The following is an 18,122-nucleotide window of genomic DNA, read 5'->3' as shown; positions in this document are numbered from 1 at the left end:
TCCACCACCACCCCAGGCAGTGCATTCCATGCACCAACCACTCTCTGGGTGAAAAACCTCCCCCTGACATCTCCCCTGAACCTCCCACCCATAACCTTAAAGCCATGCCCTCTCGTCTTGAGCATTGGTGCCCTGGGAAGGAGGCGCTGACTGTCTATCTATTCCTCTCAATATTTTATATACCTCTATCATGTCTCCTCTCATCCTCCTCCTTTCCAGTGAATAAAGCCCTAGCACCTTAAGCCTCTCCTCATATTCCATACGCTCTAATCCAGGCAGCATCCTGGTAAATCTCCTCTGCACCCTCTCCAATGCCTCCACATCCTATGATGAGGCGACCAGAACTGAACACAGTACGCCAAGTGTGGTCTAACTAGAGTTTTGTAAAGCTGCATCATCACTTCGCAGCTCTTAAACTCAATCCCACGATTTATGAAAGCCAACATCCCATTGGCCTTCTTAACTGCTCTATCCACCTGTGAGGCAACTTTCAGTGAACTGTGAATATGAACCCCCGGATCCCTCTGCTCCTCCACACTGTCAAGTACCTTGCCATTTACCCTGTACTCTGCCCTATCAATATCCCTCTGTAAGCTCCGACAGCCCTCCACACTATCCACAACACCACCGATCTTAGTGTCATCCGCAAACTTACTAACCCAGCCTTCCACCCCCTCATCTAAGTCATCTATAAATATCACAAAAAGTAGAGGTCCCAGAACCGATCCCTGCAGGACACCACTAGTCACTGCCCTCCAATCCGAGGGCACTCCTTCCACCACAACCCTCTGCTTTCTACAGGCAAGCCAATTCCTAATCCACACAGCCAGGCTTCCCTGGATCCCTTGGCCTCTGACCTTCTGAAGAAGCCTACCATGAGGAACCTTATCAAACGCCTTACTAAAATCCGTATAGACCACATCCACCGCACTACCCTCATCAATCTTCCTCGTCACCTCCTCAAAGAACTCTATCAGGCTTGTGAGGTCAGATCTTCCCTTCACAAAGCCATGCTGGCTGTGGTGTTCAGTTGTGAATGGAAATGAAAATTATGTAACAGTGCAGCATGAAAACACAAAAGTCATTGGATCCAACAAGGTTGTTCTAACTCAGAGCATTTCCAATAATTGTGCCCACCATGAAAACCAGATTTCCTTGAACAGGAAAATGGTTTTTGAAGAAACAATGAACCCTTACACTGATAAAGAATGAGTGGAAATAGTGCAGATATCTCTTGATCTCTCCATGTCAAATACCTGCTAACAGATCACATCCTGACAGTTCCAATTTATCACAGTAATAGATCAGTGCAACAGGATACATTTATTTAGGTTTCATTGATTTTCTTTGGAATTCATTGGCCTTTTCCAGAGCTTATGTGGAATCTAAGTATAGAAAATTCTGGCTCACTGCTGACAGGGCAGGCACAGTAGTGTAGCGGTTAGCATAACGCTATTACAGCGCCGGCGACCCGGGTTCAAATCTGGCCACTGTCTGTAAGGAGTTTGTACGTTCTCCCCGTGTTTGTGTGGGTTTCCTCCGGGTGCTCCGGTTTCCTCCCACATTCCAAAGACGTACGGTTTAGGAAGTTGTGGGCATGCTATGTTGGCGCCGGAAGCGTGGTGGCACTAGCGGGCTGCCCCCAGAACACTATGCAAAAAGATGCATTTCACTGTGTTTCGATGTACCTGTGACTAATAAAGACATCTTACATAATAAAGAAGCTTTTATTCCCACACATCTGACTGTGAAAATCAGAGAAAAGACACGTTCCATGCATCAATTTGATTATCTACAGGTTCACTCAGGTTTAGATCTCGCATGCCTGTGAAGAGCATTGATGAGGTATAATAAAATTAAAAAAACAGTTCTTGAATCTGCAGATTCAGGACTGGACTGTGGACTTTACTCCTAGCAACTCTGGCATCATAAGCAAGTAAAGTTCTTACAGAATGGATAAGTTACTAAACAAACTCACTTAAGTGCACTCACTAAACTCAGTAATAACAACATTTAAAATACATTTGGATAAGTACATGGATATGAGTATTTTAGAGGGATATGGGCCAAACATGGTCAAATGGGACTAACTTGGTGGGCACCATGTTTGGCATGGATGAGATGGGCTGAAGAGCCTGTTTCCATGCTGTATTACTCCATGACTCTAAGTGTTAAATAAATTACAGTAGGTTCTATCAGTGCCAATGAATGAATAAAAGTTTATGAATATATTTTTTCCTGGGATTTTAAATGCTCATCCTGCCAATCAGCATTAATTGAAATTGAGTGGAAGGTAAGTAAAATTCTGTGAAACACCACCCTAGCTGCAGCATGCCCTGTCACATATTAATTTTCATGATTGTCAGTATACTTATAATCAATTGTCATTGTTGCATAAAGAGATTTGTTTTTTAATCTGGTGGGGGCTTTGAGTAGATGTACTGTGAGAGTGTGAAACCCACTTCCAGGTCTAAACTTAAAGATCGGCTGCCTAGAAATTCACCTGCACTCAGTGGGACTAAGTAAGCTCATTAGTCATGTCAGTGTGCTGTATTCTGTCTCTGAAATTCATTCCAAATGAATTTTGGAGGCAAAGTACAATATACTAACATTTACATAAATATATTAGCTCTATTGACTTGCAATGAATTTCTAGCTCTTTTAACTCCAAGACCATTTTAATACTATTGCTGCACCTCCAGCTGAAGATACAAAATGGCTGTCTGCACTGGTGGGTCTCAGCCATGTAGCAGAGGGCTGATTTTGGGTAAGCCCCGTGGAAATCCAGGCAGTGGCGGAGCACTCTTGGTCCGCAGGTTCAAGTTGTAGAAGGGCCTCTTCAGTCTATAGATCATTTTCTGCCTAGTAGCAGGGTCTCGATCTGAAACATTGACTATCCCTCTGCCTCCACAGATGCTGCCTGACCCATGGAGTTCCTCCAGCAGTTGTAAAAAAAAACTGCTACATGCTGTGGGAGAACTTTTGCCACAAGGCTCAGGAAGTTGGTTCACTACATAGCCTTGAATTCCTAAACAAGTTTCCATCCCTCCCTTACTATTCCTGAGTTGTAAATGACAAAGGAGTGTAGTTGTAAATTCAACCTCAAGCATGTTCTGCCATTAAATGAGATCATGGCTGATATATATTCTAACTCCATTAACCTACCTTGGCTCAATGCCCCTTAATGTGCTGCTTAACAGAACTATTAATGTCATTTAAAATGATTAATTATAAATAATATTTTAACAGGTATCTGCAGATTTTTTTATGGAAGGGAGCTCACTCATCTGCCGTGCCTAGAGCGAAAAAATGTTTTCTAACTTCTCACCTGAATGATCTCTCTGTGACCGGCAACATTGGTGCTTTATCACATTTTGTTCTCAGCCTGCATTTTGATGAGTTGACCATATTATTCTTCTCTAAAACTCTAAAAATTATTCTATTGTCCAGCCCAGTGGAGATTGCTCAATTGGTTCTTCTCTCATCTGTCAAGTTATCTCCAAAGTATCTCGGTAGTGGCTTCTGTTCCTGTCCTGCTTCTGTTTTCTCTGGAATTTCACATGGGTTGGGGTTGATGTACTTGCCTGCCTACTGCATTTTGGCAGTATTATCTTCAGATGCAAGGTATTGGTATTGGTTTATTATTGTCACTTGTACCGAGGTACAGTGAAAAGCTTGTCTTACAAACTGATCGTACAGGTCAATTCATTACACAGTGCAGTTACATTGAGTTAGTACAAAGTGCATTGATGTAGTACAGATAAAAACAGTAACAGTACAAAGTGTCACAGCTACAGAGAAAGTGCAGTGCAATAAGGTGCAAGGTCACAATAAAGTAGATCGTGAGGTCAGAGTCCATCTCATCGTATAAGGGAACAGTTCAATAGTCTTATCACAGTGGGGTAGAAGGTCAACTTCCACATATATGCAACAACAATCACTCCAGCTTTACATTATCTCTCTCAATCCCTTTTGTCAGAAATTTTGGCCAATATCCTATCATGGTTGAGCCACAGTTTCTTCCATTTCAATATTGGGAAGCCCCGACCACACTTTTCCTCCACATCAATTCCATCATCTTCCCTAGCAATGGTCTCAGGCTGAAGCAAACTAATAACAATCTTCTATTCTTTCCTGCATTTTCTATATTTATCTCCATCAAACAAATTTTATGCCCAGTAGCATCAAACTTCTCTTACCTCATCTCTTCACCTTCTTAAAAGCCTTCTTTAAAACCATGGGTCACAATCCCCCTTTATCTATTTTAGCTGATCATGACTTTGTGAACCACAGTAAAGTCGTTTTCCTACATTAGACACAATATGAATGCTAAGTTTTACTGTTAGTAATGCTCATCAGGCCAGAGAGGGAGAAATGAAGTAAACCAAATGAAGTGCCAAGCCAAAGACCCAACATCTGTGAGGTGGATCTAATCATCTAAGCAGGTGCAGTAACATCAAACTTCAAACCCAAACTATGTGTTAGTTTTTGGCTCCACAGATGTACATCTGGTTGTTAGCACTCAGTAGGGATCACCAAATGATCAGTTTACCAGCCTCTAGTAGCGTTACTGCATGTGGATCCACCCTCCATCATCTCAGTCATAGAGCAATACAGCACGGATACAGGCCCTTCAGCCCAACCAGTCCATGCCAACCACAGTGTCCACCCAGCTAGTCCCAATTTCCTCTGTTCGGCCCCTATCCCTCTAAGCCCTGCCCCTCCATGTACCTATCCAAGTGCTGCTTAAATGATACTGTTGTACCTGCGTCACCCACTCCCTCTGGCAGCTCGTTCCATGTATTCACCACCCTCTGTGTGAAAAAGTTGCCCCTCGGGTCCCTTTTAAATCTTTCACCTCTCACCCTACACCTGTGCCCCCTAGTGTTGGATTCCCCTACCCTGGGGAAAAGACTGTTACATCCACCTTATCTCTGTCTCTCATGATTTTAAACACTTTAATAAGGTCGCTCCTCATTCTCCTGCTTTCCTCTCATTCCTGCTCCCAAACTCCCCTCCCCTAACTCCTCTCTTCCTCCTCATCCTTATTCACTTTGTCCACCCCTCACCAGCTCCCACATTCTTTTCCTCTCCTGCCCCTTCTCGCTCCCCTCCCTCACACCAGTACTGGGCTAGCGGTGGTGTTGCTCTCCGGTGCTGACGGGGTCTCTCTGTGCCTCCCACCGGCAGCTCTCTGCCACAGCGGCAGCGTACGCAGAGGCGGCGAGACGCAGCTCCCCGGCTCCATGGGTCGGGGGAGGAGGGAGTCGTTTCTCCCGGAGCAAAGCTCATCCAGCAGGGCTCCCGCACGGCCCTCAGCCCAGCTCGGTAAGTGACCTGCTCTGCATTGCATGGGTCATCTACAGCACTGGGGAGGAGGGGTGATGGTGACCCATTCATCTCAGACCAGCTGCAGAATGTAAATTGTTTGGGGCGGTGGACGATGACAGGGTCTCACCTGCTAAACCAATATTCAGTGCATTTAAATGCTAAATCAGTGAGGAGGGTTCAGGAGAAAGGAGCTTTGTTGGGATTAGAAAACCGGGGTAGGGTGGGGGGGCTGAGTATTGAACGGCAGCCGGTGAGTGGCGAACCAGCTCCCGATACCGCAGTGCCTCTGCACCACTCCCGACGTGTGTGTCTCAGCTGTTGAATCCTGCAGCTCGTGTCTGTCCTCCTCGCTCTTCAGCCGAGGCCCAGGGCACTCAACATCACCGCTGCATCTGCTGCCGCTTCTCTCTCTGTTTTCCGAGCCTGTGTTTGCTTGCCTTAACACTATTTGGTCTTCAAGATAGCTTTGGAATTTTTTAAATATAAATTCTAATACTTTGGCTTGCATTTTTCTGAATTGGCCAATATATAAATCCTTCGAGTAAATTTTCCAGTCACGCATCAAATTGCTGTTTGTGGTGGCTTGGTCGCCAAACATTTCCTCTATTATAATAATGACTGCACTTCAGAGGTAGTTCATTGGCTGTAAAGGCCTTTGGGATGTCCAGGGGGTCATGACATATACACTAGAAATGCCAGTTCTTTTTTTACTGCTAGGACAGTGTTTTTCCTCAGTGACCTAGAATTTCACCAGAGTAAAGATCTCCATGCTATTAAAATAAAAACCCAAGCCCACCTGATTCAAACCTAACCCAAGCCCAAGGACATAATATTTTGCTATCCAACCTGACCCAAACCAATACAAAGAGTTGGGTCTCCTGGACTGTTGCCAGGTAGCTAGATTCTACTGCAGAATGATGGTGAGTATTGGTGGGCTATTCTACTGCAGAGATTATTATAAGCAAGCCAAGATGTTTTCTCTCCCATATCCCATGTAATTCCAGACACCATTACTGGTCAATTGTTCTACCTTAGTGACCCAGTGATCCTGAGGATAAAGTTCCCAACGAGAAGTTTTGTGGTCTGTCAGTCCTGGACTGAATGGTTCACTGAGGTACTTATCCTGTTGTGCTGCTAGATAACTCCCAATTTCCTGAAAACTGAATCATTAGATGCTAGATGACCATTTTATTGTACATGTAAACATTTCTGAAAGGATAGTACAAATGATATCAGCTGAAAGTGCAGGGGTTATGGTGTCAAATCAATAATCATGATAACTTAGGCAATTGAATTCAATAAATGGTATTGTGGACTTATCTGAGCTATCAGTGACTACTGTGTGTGATATGTAATTATAGTGGGCAAGAACTTCTGTTTCCCTTTCTGTACTAGTGTATTGCAGTATTTAAGATGACACTTATTGATTGAATTATGGTAAAATACTGCCCTTGCACAACTACCATCCAACTTTCCTATTCCTGGCATCACTCAGGAACCCAAGATCTTGGTTCAGTGGCAGTGTGCTATTGTCAGAATCACAAAGTTGCAGGTTCTATCCCCAACTAGAGATTTGAACTCATAACCCGATTCCTGAGGCTGAGGGTGTGCTGCACTGTCAGGGATGCCATCTTTCAGGTGAGATATTAAACTGAGGGTCCTGTCTGTCCTTTTCAGCCTGATGTGAAAGATTCCGTGGTGTTACCTGAGGAAAAGTAGGTGAGCACCTTGTTTTCCTGACCAGTAATTATCTCTTAGCCTACAGTCAGAAAAAAAGTCATTTTTCCACCTCAGTCATTGCTGTTTATGGTCACTTTTAGCCCTACACTACCTTGACCACTCTTCAAAAATGCATATTTGGCAGTGAGGTGTTTAGGAATTTCCTGAGGTCACAAAAGGTTCTAAATCAACAGCTGCATTTGTCTGATACCATAGAGTGTTCCAGTGCATTGTCAGTGGTAACACACAAATTGCTGAGCTCTGTAACTGCAGCCATGAGTGTCGGCTTTGAACAGGAGGCTCTGTCTCCGTTTTGAGAGACATTTACATTGAGGGTCTCCCCTAGATCGCTTGACTTAGCTGCATTGACTAGATTAGTTGGGAGACCAGGATCTTCTCGATCTCAGCTCCTTGTCCATGTCGTCTCTCAGCAGTGTGTGTAGCTGCTATGTTGCTAGGACTGTATTCTGATGCCTTTGCTACATTTTTGGCATGTTCCTCTGTAAAAGCTCTTAGCTGTGGACGTTGTAACACAGCAGACTTTTGAGCCAGCTGGTCTTTGCTATTGTTTATCCTCGTCCCACCACGTAATCAGTAAACATTTGACAAGCTATGATATGATGCTCTGTGCCTGTGATACTGCTGCAAGTAAGTTTTTCATTGCACCTGTGCACACACGTACTTGTGGATATGACAATAAACTCGACTTTGACTTTAACTTCAGTTGTAACACTGTAAAATAATTAGTGATTACACTAAATTAAAACCATCACAGTCCAGTGGTAAAGGCCTGGCAATTTGGAACTGAGAGGAGGAGATATATTTTCACTTAGAGGATTGTGAATGTTTGCGAATCTCTACCCCAGAAGGATGTCAATATGCAGGCATTGAGTTTATCCAACAGATCAGAATCAGATTTATTATCACTGACTTGTATGACGTGAAATTTGTTGTTTTGCGGCAGCAGTACAGTGCAAAGGCATAAAATTGCTATAAATTACAAAAGTAAATAAATAGTGCAAACAAAAAGGAATAACGAGGTAGTGTTCATGGACTATTCAGAAATCTGATGGTGGAGGGGAAGAAGCTGTTTCTGAATCGTTGAGTGTGGGTCTTCAGGCTCCTGTACCTCCTCCCTGATGGTAGTAACGAAAAGAGGGCATGTCCCAGATGGTGACCGCCCTCAGTGATGGATGCTGCTCTCTTGAAACACTGCCTCTTGAAGATGTCCTCGATGGTGGGGAGTGCTGTGCCCGTGATGGAGCTGGCTGAGTCTACAACCCTCTGCAGCCTCTTGTGATCCTGTGCATTGGAGCCTCCATACCAGGCTGTGATGCAACCGGTTAGAATGCTTTCCATCGTACATCTATAGAAATTTTGTATTGGTATTGGTTTATTATTGTCACTTGTACCGAGGTACAGTGAAAAGCTTGTCTTACAAACCGATCGTACAGATCAATTCATTACACAGTGCAGTTACGTGTAAGAGTCTTTGGTGACGTACTGAATCTCCTCAAACTCCTAACAAAGTAGAGCCGCTGGCGTGCCTTCTTCGTGATTGCATCAATGTGTCAGGCCCAGGATAGATCCTCCGAGATGTTGATGACCAGGAACTTGAAGCTGCTCACCCTTTCCACAGCTGACCTCTCAATGAGGACTGGTGACAATGAGGAATGGAGGACAAAAATATCCTTTTGGATGCTAAGGTAACCGGGGATTGGATTGGAAAAAAGGAGTCGGTGGAAGCCCTGATGTGTTTAAATGGTGGAGAAGACGTGAGCAGCCTACGACTGCCCCTGTCAGGCAGAGTAAAATAACAAGGTGTGTACGAGTACTGGGCCTTTATCTTCTTCACAAGCAAGAACTTTAGCATTTTATGACGGCAGAAATTTCTCGGAAGACACCAAAAATGACCCCAAGCAAACTCTGAACTGTAGATCAAAATCATGTATATTCCAGAGGCAGGAACGTAGTTTGACATGTGAGTCTCCATCTCTACTAGACCATTCAAGGTAGATAGTTGGTTGGGATCAGGAGAGTCTTCATAGAATCAATGAGAAGGGAAAGAACAAGTTATTTTGAGAAGATTATGCTTGAAACAACTTGAGGACTTGAGGATTAATCAGTTTCCTTGACAGATTCTTCATTAATGTCCTTCAAACCTACACAAATTTTGTAATTTGTTCAGGAAGTGACACTCACTGAAATCTGATTTAGTGAAGGTGATTTAAGGATAAGTATCCTTGGCCCCACCAGAGAGGGCAGATGGGATCTTGATTTAAAATCTTTTCTGAAAGCCAGCATCTTTGACAGTGCAACTCTTCCTTGATGTTGACACTGTTGCCTGAGCTTGGATTTTGTGTGTAAACTTCCGGGGGGAAGGTGGAGGGGGGGGGGGGGGGGGGGGGGGGGAGGGGTGGAAGGATGGAAATCTTGAAACTAAAACCTTTGGAGGCAAGGTGCCACCAACCCCCTGGCAACGTCCAGGAATGGATTGCACGTAGTTTAGTGGTATTATGATGGGACTGGCTCAGGTGTGTGTTGAGGTGGAGACAGTAACAAGGAAATTTCACTACATAATCAAAAAAAAAATGTTAATGAGAAAACAGTGTAATTAGCCCAGGCAAATGAATCATTGAAACAACCAAATATAGAATGATTCAGCACATCATGCCTATGCCAACTTTCTGAATGTGCTGTACAATTAGTCCTTCCGGCATCCTTTTCCCATAGCTCTGCAATTTTTTGGAAACTTCTTTGCCTGAGTGTTGTGAAGCCTAATATAGATTATTTTTACATTGCTACCGTATCCCAAATTTTGTAGCCTGATGATTCAATTATTGCGTGAAGTTATAACTTCTATGCACCATAATTGCTCAGCATGTCTGAAAATGCATTGGCTTTTTGACAGTTTGAACACTGGAGTTGGAGACTAATTTCCCCTGTTACTCTGATGCTGTCAATTACATAATGGTCTGCGTTCATCGGTCCCAATCTAGGCCACAAGTTAACAACACAGACATTTAGAACAAGGTAAGGAAGCCAAGCTTCATTACAGGTTGAATTTAGGTCAGCCTTAGAGGCTGATATTTGCATTGTCGCATTTTCCATTCTTTCTCCTTCTCTAAAACGTGTCTCTGCTCATTTCCTATAACTTCTAATAACAGTGTCTTTCAAATTCTATTCCTTCTTAGGATAATTTGCGTTGTGTTCAACAGTGCGGTATAGGCCAGTACTACACATGGCCTCATCTGCTGTACCTGCATGCTAATTTTGTGTTTCATGGGTGTGAATACCTCCCCATTTTTTATCTCTTTATTTACGTGGGGATGTGTTCATTGCTGGTCAGGCCAGTTCTTACACAGGTAAGCTGCCTTCTTCAATCCCCTTTGTCCTTTTGTTAAAGGTACTCCCGCAGTGTTGGGTAAGATGTGTAGATTGGTTACAATGAACTTAAGTAGGTTTTACCCTCCTGTCAATTCCCTCATCAACCTCCATCCACCAGTTCATCAACCTCCATCCACCAGTTCATCAACCTCCATCCACCAGTTCATCATCCACCATTTCATCATCATGTTCATCCATCAGTTCATCATCCACCAGTTCATCATCATGTTCATCAGCACCAGTTCATCATCCACCAGTTCCCTCATCAACCTCCATCCACCAGTTCATCAACCTCCATCCACCAGTTCATCATCCACTATTTCATCATCATGTTCATCAGCACTAGTTCATCATCCACCAGTTCCCTCATCGACCTCCATCCACCAGTTCCTTGTCTCAGTAATGTCACGGATTCTGTTTTCCTTTTTCTTGGCGTTACCTGTTTGCTCTGCCACTATTATGTACATACTGTAAATTTCCTGTGTCATTTCAGATTTCACCAATTATGGCTTCATCATCACTCTGAAGGCTTCCATTTGTAAAAGTCGTCTTGCAGATCTTTACAAACTTTTTCACAGATTGCCATGCCTCCAATTTGGAAACATTTGCAAACTTAAACATTCGCAAACTTGCACGTTCTTACTGAATGATGATTAGACATCGGATAATTAAGATGGGGTCCAACAAAGATTCTTGTAGAATTTTTTACCTTCCAAATTTGCACAGCAAAAGGATGATGGAAATGTTCAGCAGCGAGTTAAATACTGGTTGGAAGTAATAACGAAGGTGTTTAAAACCTGCACCTTCTATCCTCCAACTATTTCTCTCTCTTTTATTTTTTCCATTCATTCTCAGTGTTGGTAGTCATCTTTTATTGCCCATTGTAGTCTGATATGTCAGAGTGACCTCCTCATCTCCTTCTGAGTCCTTTATTTTTATTAATAATAAAGGCCACTGGATTTTTAACCTAGTAAAATAAATACTACAGCACATTATTTTGGCCATAAATCATTTGACTGATATTTTATAAAATCCTTTATGTACACACACATTATTGATGGTCTGCAGTTTATTCAAAAGGCTTCTCTAAGATGGTCTTGACTGTCAGACCTGCCTGTTGACTAACCCAGGTTAGCTCGTATTGCTCTGCCTAGTAGTTTAGCTAAGTCTCATTTAACTCTGCAAACTTGGCAGTGATTGACATAGACCTAGCGACCTGCAATTTCTTCAGTTACTTGGTCATGTCGGACAGCATTGCTATGAATCTAGGGCCACTTATAGGCCAAGCTTGAACAGAAGTAAAATGTTATTTTTCATGGTGACCGGTCACCATAATAGAATTTATATTTTTTATATAATAGTGAAATAATTTCAAGCTGCTATGTTGTGATTTGAATTCACTTTTTTGTTATTGATCCAGGCAAATGGACCTGCAATTCAGTAACACACCCTCATATACAGTAAGCACAGGCCATTATCTTTGCTGTAAGCCTCTCTCATAAATCACTCCTGTAAGTGTAGGCACACATCTGCTGCATTTCCTTTATTAATGGTGTGTTATTTATTCATAAATATTCCATTAGGCTGATATTGAGTTTTGAGAGCTCCCTGGTTAGCATTTTTCACCAAATTCTCCATCTTGCCTGCAACTGTAAGACAACTTCCTGGTCCACAATTTCCTTCCGTACCAGTCAAGCTTTAAAGATGGGAGACATTCACGTAACTTCTCCCAATTCCAATGGCAAGCTTTGAGTAATCTTTTTTCTTTTATGTATCGTGTTTATTTTAAGATTACGCCCTCTTTCTTTTTAAGAGAGAGAACCTGCATTTATCATCTCTATCTTGAGCTCACTTGGAGTGGTTCTCATGAATTAGGGTTTGGGTGACACAGCAGTACAGGAGGCCTTGCAGCTCCAGTGGCCCAGGTTCGATTCTGACCCCGGGTGCTGCCTGTGTAGAGTTTGCATGTTCCTACTTTGGCAGTGGCCCTCTGTCCTCCCACATTCCAATGCTGCCCGGCGTGCTCATTGGTAGGTTAATTAAGCCAAATGGACAGCAACTTGGCTAAAAAATGTTTCAATTATTCCTGGTATAGGTGATTGGTAGAAGAATGAGGGGAAGCTGATGGGTTTGTGAGAGAGAATAGATTACAGAAAAATAAGTAAGGGAAGGAGTTTGATGGGATTACTCTGAGAGTAAGCTCACTCTGAGAGTAAACTCTGATTACTCATGGACTCGATGGGCTGAATGGCCTCCTATGCCTCAAGGAAATATGGGGAAAGTACTGATGTGTGGGTCAGTGGATGGACGATAACGAATTCACCCTTTCCATTAGCTGAAAGAATTGACAGTGACAAAGCCTAGAGCTCCATGGTTATCTGGGATTGCAGGAAGAACATCCAAGCAGTTAAAGGTAAAGGGTTAGCAATGCGGATGCATTTCCCAATTTTACCCTTTTAGTCACTAATCTGCTGAAGATCACACAAAAAGGTGCAATTTTGAGGAGGTAGTTTAAAAATGATAATACATTGTCCTTCTTGAAATGAATCAACAGTAATGTTGGCGGCAATTAAAAGCAGTGGAATTGTTGCTCACAGCAGAACAGAAACATTTAAAGGTTGCAGTGTTGGACTTGGAACAATTGAATGCAACACCCTGCATTTGTACATGCACCTTGGTGGTAAAGCATCCCAATGTGCTTCACAAGCACTATCAGACAGTAGGTTACATGAGATGCTAGTTCAGGTGAGCAGAAGGTTGACCAAAGAGGTGATGGCATGGTAATTGAGAGGGCTTCAGATTGGAAGCTCACCTCAGGGTCAGGTAGGACAACAATGGCCTTATTCAGGCTTGAATATCAGTCATGGAGAGGAATGGGCCAAGGAAAAAGAGGGTACCAAGAACAGACCTAATTATATCAGCATTCCTGAGCTTTAATTGTTGGAGATTTCTGTGCATCCAGTACCAGATGTTGGACACAGTAGAGGCAGTGGGGTGATGAGTGAAGCTGGTGCTGCAGTACTGCTGGATGTCATTGGCATATACCTGCAGACCATTTTATTTGTGGATGGTGTCAGCAAACGGCAGTGTGTATATAGGAGGAGCCACGAATAAAAACCTGCGGTATCCTGGTTTCACAACATAGACTCGATGGGCTGAATGGTCACTGGGCCATCACAGCTCCATGATAAAGCTTTACGGGAGATGGTTTGAGTGCAGAGTCAGTAAAATGAAATTAATAAAGAGAAATTGCGGAAGCTGCAGGAACTGGTGCACAGAGGTCAGATGTGCCCTGGTTATGTCTCAGATTTCATATTAGCACCGGGAGGCACGTTATAAAGACGCACCGTGTTAGAAGGAAGACATTTTCTGCAGAATTTTTTCAATTGCATTAAACCAGCTTTCTCTGCTGGCTGCTAATGGAATGCCTCAGTGTTGCTGCCTATACTAATTAACTTTATTGGAAGACATTCTATGAAAATTCAAACAAAATAGCTCTATATTTCAAGGGAAATATCCTCTGGTGTTAAACATTCTCCATCACATTAAAACTAGTGGTGTGGTGACCTCTTAATTTGTTGCATTACAGAGCAGTGAGGTGATGAATGGCAATGAGATCCTTGGGATGTTCCTTGCGTAAAGAAAGGCACAGTCAAGAGTTGCCCCAGGTCAAAGGCGGGGATGAGTAAAATGCAACTGCTCCTCAATGGCTCAAGAGGAGGCCATTGAGCCCCTCCTGCTTGCACTGCTATTCATCCTGATTATGGCTGATTTTGGTCGGAACTGCACGGAAATGGGCCCTTCGGCCCAACTGGTCCATGCCAATGAGATTCCATCTAAGATATTCCCATTTGGCCCATATCCCTCTAAACCTTTCCTATCCATGTACCTGGCTAATTACCTCTTAAATGTTGTTAATGTACCTCAACCACTTCTTCCAGCAGCTTGTTCCATATACTGACCACCCTCTGGGTGAAAAAGTTGCCCCTTGGATTCCTATTAAATCTCTCCCCTCTCACCTTGAACCTATGTCCTGTAGTTCTTGATTCCCCAACCCTGCAGAAAAGACATTGACCCAGCGATGCCCCTCTCAATTTTATGCCCCACTATAAGATCACCCCTCATTCTCCTACGCTCCAATGAAAAAAGTCCCGTGCTAGGAAATGGGATTAGCTTGAATATAAATCTTGGATGGCATGGACAAGTATGGGCTGCAGGGCCTTTCTCCGTGCTATACAACCCAATGACTCTATGTTCAACCTCTCTCCATAACTCAGTCCTTCAAGTCCCAGCAACATTCTCGTAAATCTCCTCTGCTCTCTTTCCAAAATGGCATCTTTCCTATGGCAGGGTGACCAAAACTGAACATTGTAGTCCAAATGCAGCCACACTAATGTCTTGTACAACTGCAACATAACATCCCAGCTTCTATACTCAATGCCTGACTGATGAAGGCTTTCATCAGTTTTTCAGAAGATGTAAAACTTTCTTCACCACCCTGTCTACCTGTGATGCCACTTTCAAGAAATTACTTGTTTATTTTCGAGAATTAATTTCAAGCATTTACTTGTACTCCTAGGTCCCTCTGTTCTAAAACACTCCCCAGGGCCCTTCTGTTGACTGTGAATGTCATACCCTGATTTGTCTTCCTAAAACGCAACACCTTACACTTATCCAAATTAAACTCCATTGGTCTCTTAAGTTTAAGGGTTCCCTGTGTTTGAATCAGTACCCCTTACCAAAAGAGCTTGGCTCTCATTTTAGAACATAGAACATTATAGCACAGAACAGGCCCTTCGGCCCACATTGTTGTGCTGACATAGCTAATCTGTCCTACCTACAGAATGCCCATATCCCTCTATTTTCCTCTCATTCATGTGCCCATCCGAGCCCCTCTTAAAAGCCCCCAATGAATTTGCCTCCATTACCCTATCAGGCAATGCATTCCAGGCATCCACCACTCTCTCAGTAAAAAAACATACCCCTCTGTTTAGCAATTTACTGCTGAATCTGGACTCCTTCCACCAGAGGAATAGTTCCTTTTCATTAAATCACCTCAAACGTCTGAACAAGTTGACCTATAAATTAAACTCTTTCACCCCATTAATCTTCCCAAGTTTCTATCTCTTACCCTCACTTTAAATGAAAAAGCACCCTTTTAGCCAAGTTTCTGTCCACCTGACCTAATGTCTGCTATATGACTTGATGTCACATTTTGTTCATTAATTACTTGTTACTGTTTTTTTTAACGTTTTACCAAACCAAGAGCTCTGTGAATGTTGGAGACACAGGAGACTGCAGATGCTGGAACCTGGAGCAACAAACAAACTGCTGGAGGAACTCAGCAGGTCAGGCAGCATCTGTGAAGGAAAATGGACAGTCAATGTTTCAGGTCGAGATCCTTCATCGGGACTGAAAGAGTAGAGAGGAGATAAACAGTATAGAGAGGTGATGGGGAGGGTTGGGCAAGAGCTGACAAGTGATGGGTACCTCCAGGTGAGGAGGGGTAGATTGGCAGGTTTGATGTCCAGGTCGGAGAATCCGGTATTCCATATGGAATCTAGCCATACTTCATGGAACAAAACCTGTAGTGGTATATGGTGGGAATGTTCTGGATCTTGTGCATTTCCTCTTTTCCTTGAGTATTGTTAGTCGCAGATGTGCATTACCGGCTGGTGTGATGAGCACTGAACTCAGCCATTGTGTAACCTCCTGAGAGAGGCAACTACAAGTAAGGAAATCCCAGCACCAGCGATAGTGAATAGAAATGCTGGGGTAAAGTTCCACACCTACTCCCATGGGGAGATTGAAACCAGTCCAGGAGATCATATGGATCACATGTCACTTTTCTTTAATTACAAAAATAAACTTTATTCATCATAAAGAAAACACAGTGCAAAGAAACTTTTTACATTCTTAGTGTCATATGGACAATACATTCAGTAGTGTTAACACTTTTTTATTCCATTGCCACTTAAGTGGCCCCCTGGGGTGATGCACCCTTTCATTGTCTGAGGGGTTTCCCCACCCAACTCAGCCCCTCCACGTCCAGTAGCAGAAGGTGCCTAAGACTGTGTCGTCCCCCACAGAGTCTTTGCATTGGCTTCACTGAGCTTTGGTGCGTCCCTCAGCACGTACTCCTGTAGTCCGGAATGTGCCGGTCGGCAGCATTCCCTGACGGACATCTTGCTGTGCTGGAAGGCCAACAAGTTTTGGGCAGACCAAAGTGCATCTTTCACTGAGTTGATGATCTTCCAGCAGCACTTGATGTCTGTCCCGATTTGTGACCCTGGGAACAGCCCATAGATCAGAGAGTCCTCCAGATCATGTGTCACCTTCCCTAACCCTAACCCTAACCCTAACGCTAACCCTAAACTCTATACAATGTGCTCCCTATATGATGTTCAGCCCCTCTTAATGTAATACACATTACATTGAAGGTGGAGAAATGGAGTGGTGGGCATTTCTTGTGGCCAAGAATGCAACTGATAAAATTTATTTGGAGGGAACCTTGCTGGAGCAACACAGCTCATGACTGCATGGTAGAATTTATCCTTGTCCTTCACTCAATTGTAAATTGTACTGTAAGTGCACACTGGTTGTCAACAGGGCACTGGGGGCCTCAGTGAAGGACATGGCTGACAGTCTGTCTCTTTAACCTGTGAAGTTTCTGGATTGAGAAAGAAATAATGGAGTAAGATACAGATACGGAAAGAGAAAAGATGCACATAAGAGAGAAGAAGTGAACAAGGCCAATTAATATGCACATCCACCAGAAATAACAAGGAGATCAAGAGTAAGATGGTACTTGCACAATGCAAACTGTGGAACGGGATAAACAGACCAGAAAGTTTGGAGGTTTGTCTCTTGTGATGTGGCTCTTAATTGCTGGAACACATTATATGATTTGCACACTGATAACACCAAGCGTTGTGCATGTGGCATTATTTTCTCTGAATATCTGGACATTTAAATGACCATTTCTAAGGGACAGAGTTTTGGGAGAAACAGACAAAAGTATGGAGGAACTCAGAGGGTCAGGCAGCATCAATGGAGGGAACTGGACAGTCAACGTTTCGGGTGGAGACCCTTCATCAGGACTGGAAAGAGGGGAGATAACCAGTATAAAAGGGTGGGGGGAGGTGACGGGTGATAGAGAGCAGTTTTTGTTTTAATATCCTGACGTACCTCACCAGTAGGACATTATTTCCAACTGTAAACTCTCCTTCCCTTTTTGCACAGGTGGAAGAATGTCTGTTTCAGCCGCTGACACTCCCACTTCAGTTTGCTCCATGTGACGGAATGAGTGACACACCGTTCCCTTGGCCTGCTCCCTGCAGTCAGCAGTTTACAGATTGAGGAAAACGCCCACCACCTTCTCCAGGGTAAGGTCAGAACTACATCATTTCAACTCTTCACTTTGGTCTGTCAGAGCAAGTCCAAAAAACATTCCCAAATAAACAGAAGCAGCTGGAAAATCACAGCAGATTCAAGAAAGGGAGAAACACATGTTACTGTTCATCCATTCAACAATTTCATTTATGAAACTCCTGTTGTCCTTGTAGTGAAGGAGTGGTGCCTTGTTGAAGGTGCTGTGTTACAAATGTAATGTTAAAGTGAGGCCCTTTCAAGTGAATGTAAGATCCCATGGTTGTGAGTGATGGAAACCAGGTTCTCTGTCCTGG

The 18,122-nt window shown here is 43.4% G+C and overlaps 1 protein-coding gene across 4 annotated transcripts in view; it reads left to right on the top strand.

The window, feature by feature from the left end:
* The first annotated feature begins 5,157 nt into the window (after positions 1 to 5,157).
* The window catches only part of LOC127578676 (syntaphilin-like), a 39,199-nt gene continuing 26,234 nt past the window's right edge, over positions 5,158 to 18,122 (top strand). For 2 of the 4 annotated variants that reach the window (XM_052030957.1, XM_052030953.1), the window contains exons 1-2: positions 5,158 to 5,328; positions 17,680 to 17,822. The gene's annotated coding sequence lies outside the window, so the exon portion shown is untranslated. Of the gene's footprint in view, positions 5,329 to 9,961; positions 10,084 to 15,703; positions 15,786 to 17,679; positions 17,823 to 18,122 lie in introns of all 4 variants that reach the window. The other 2 variants (XM_052030955.1, XM_052030956.1) reach the window with 2 other exon arrangements.

Source organism: Pristis pectinata, chromosome 16 (assembly GCF_009764475.1).
Source record: "Pristis pectinata isolate sPriPec2 chromosome 16, sPriPec2.1.pri, whole genome shotgun sequence".
NCBI lineage: Eukaryota > Metazoa > Chordata > Chondrichthyes > Rhinopristiformes > Pristidae > Pristis > Pristis pectinata.
This window is presented reverse-complemented; position numbering and strand designations above follow the sequence as displayed.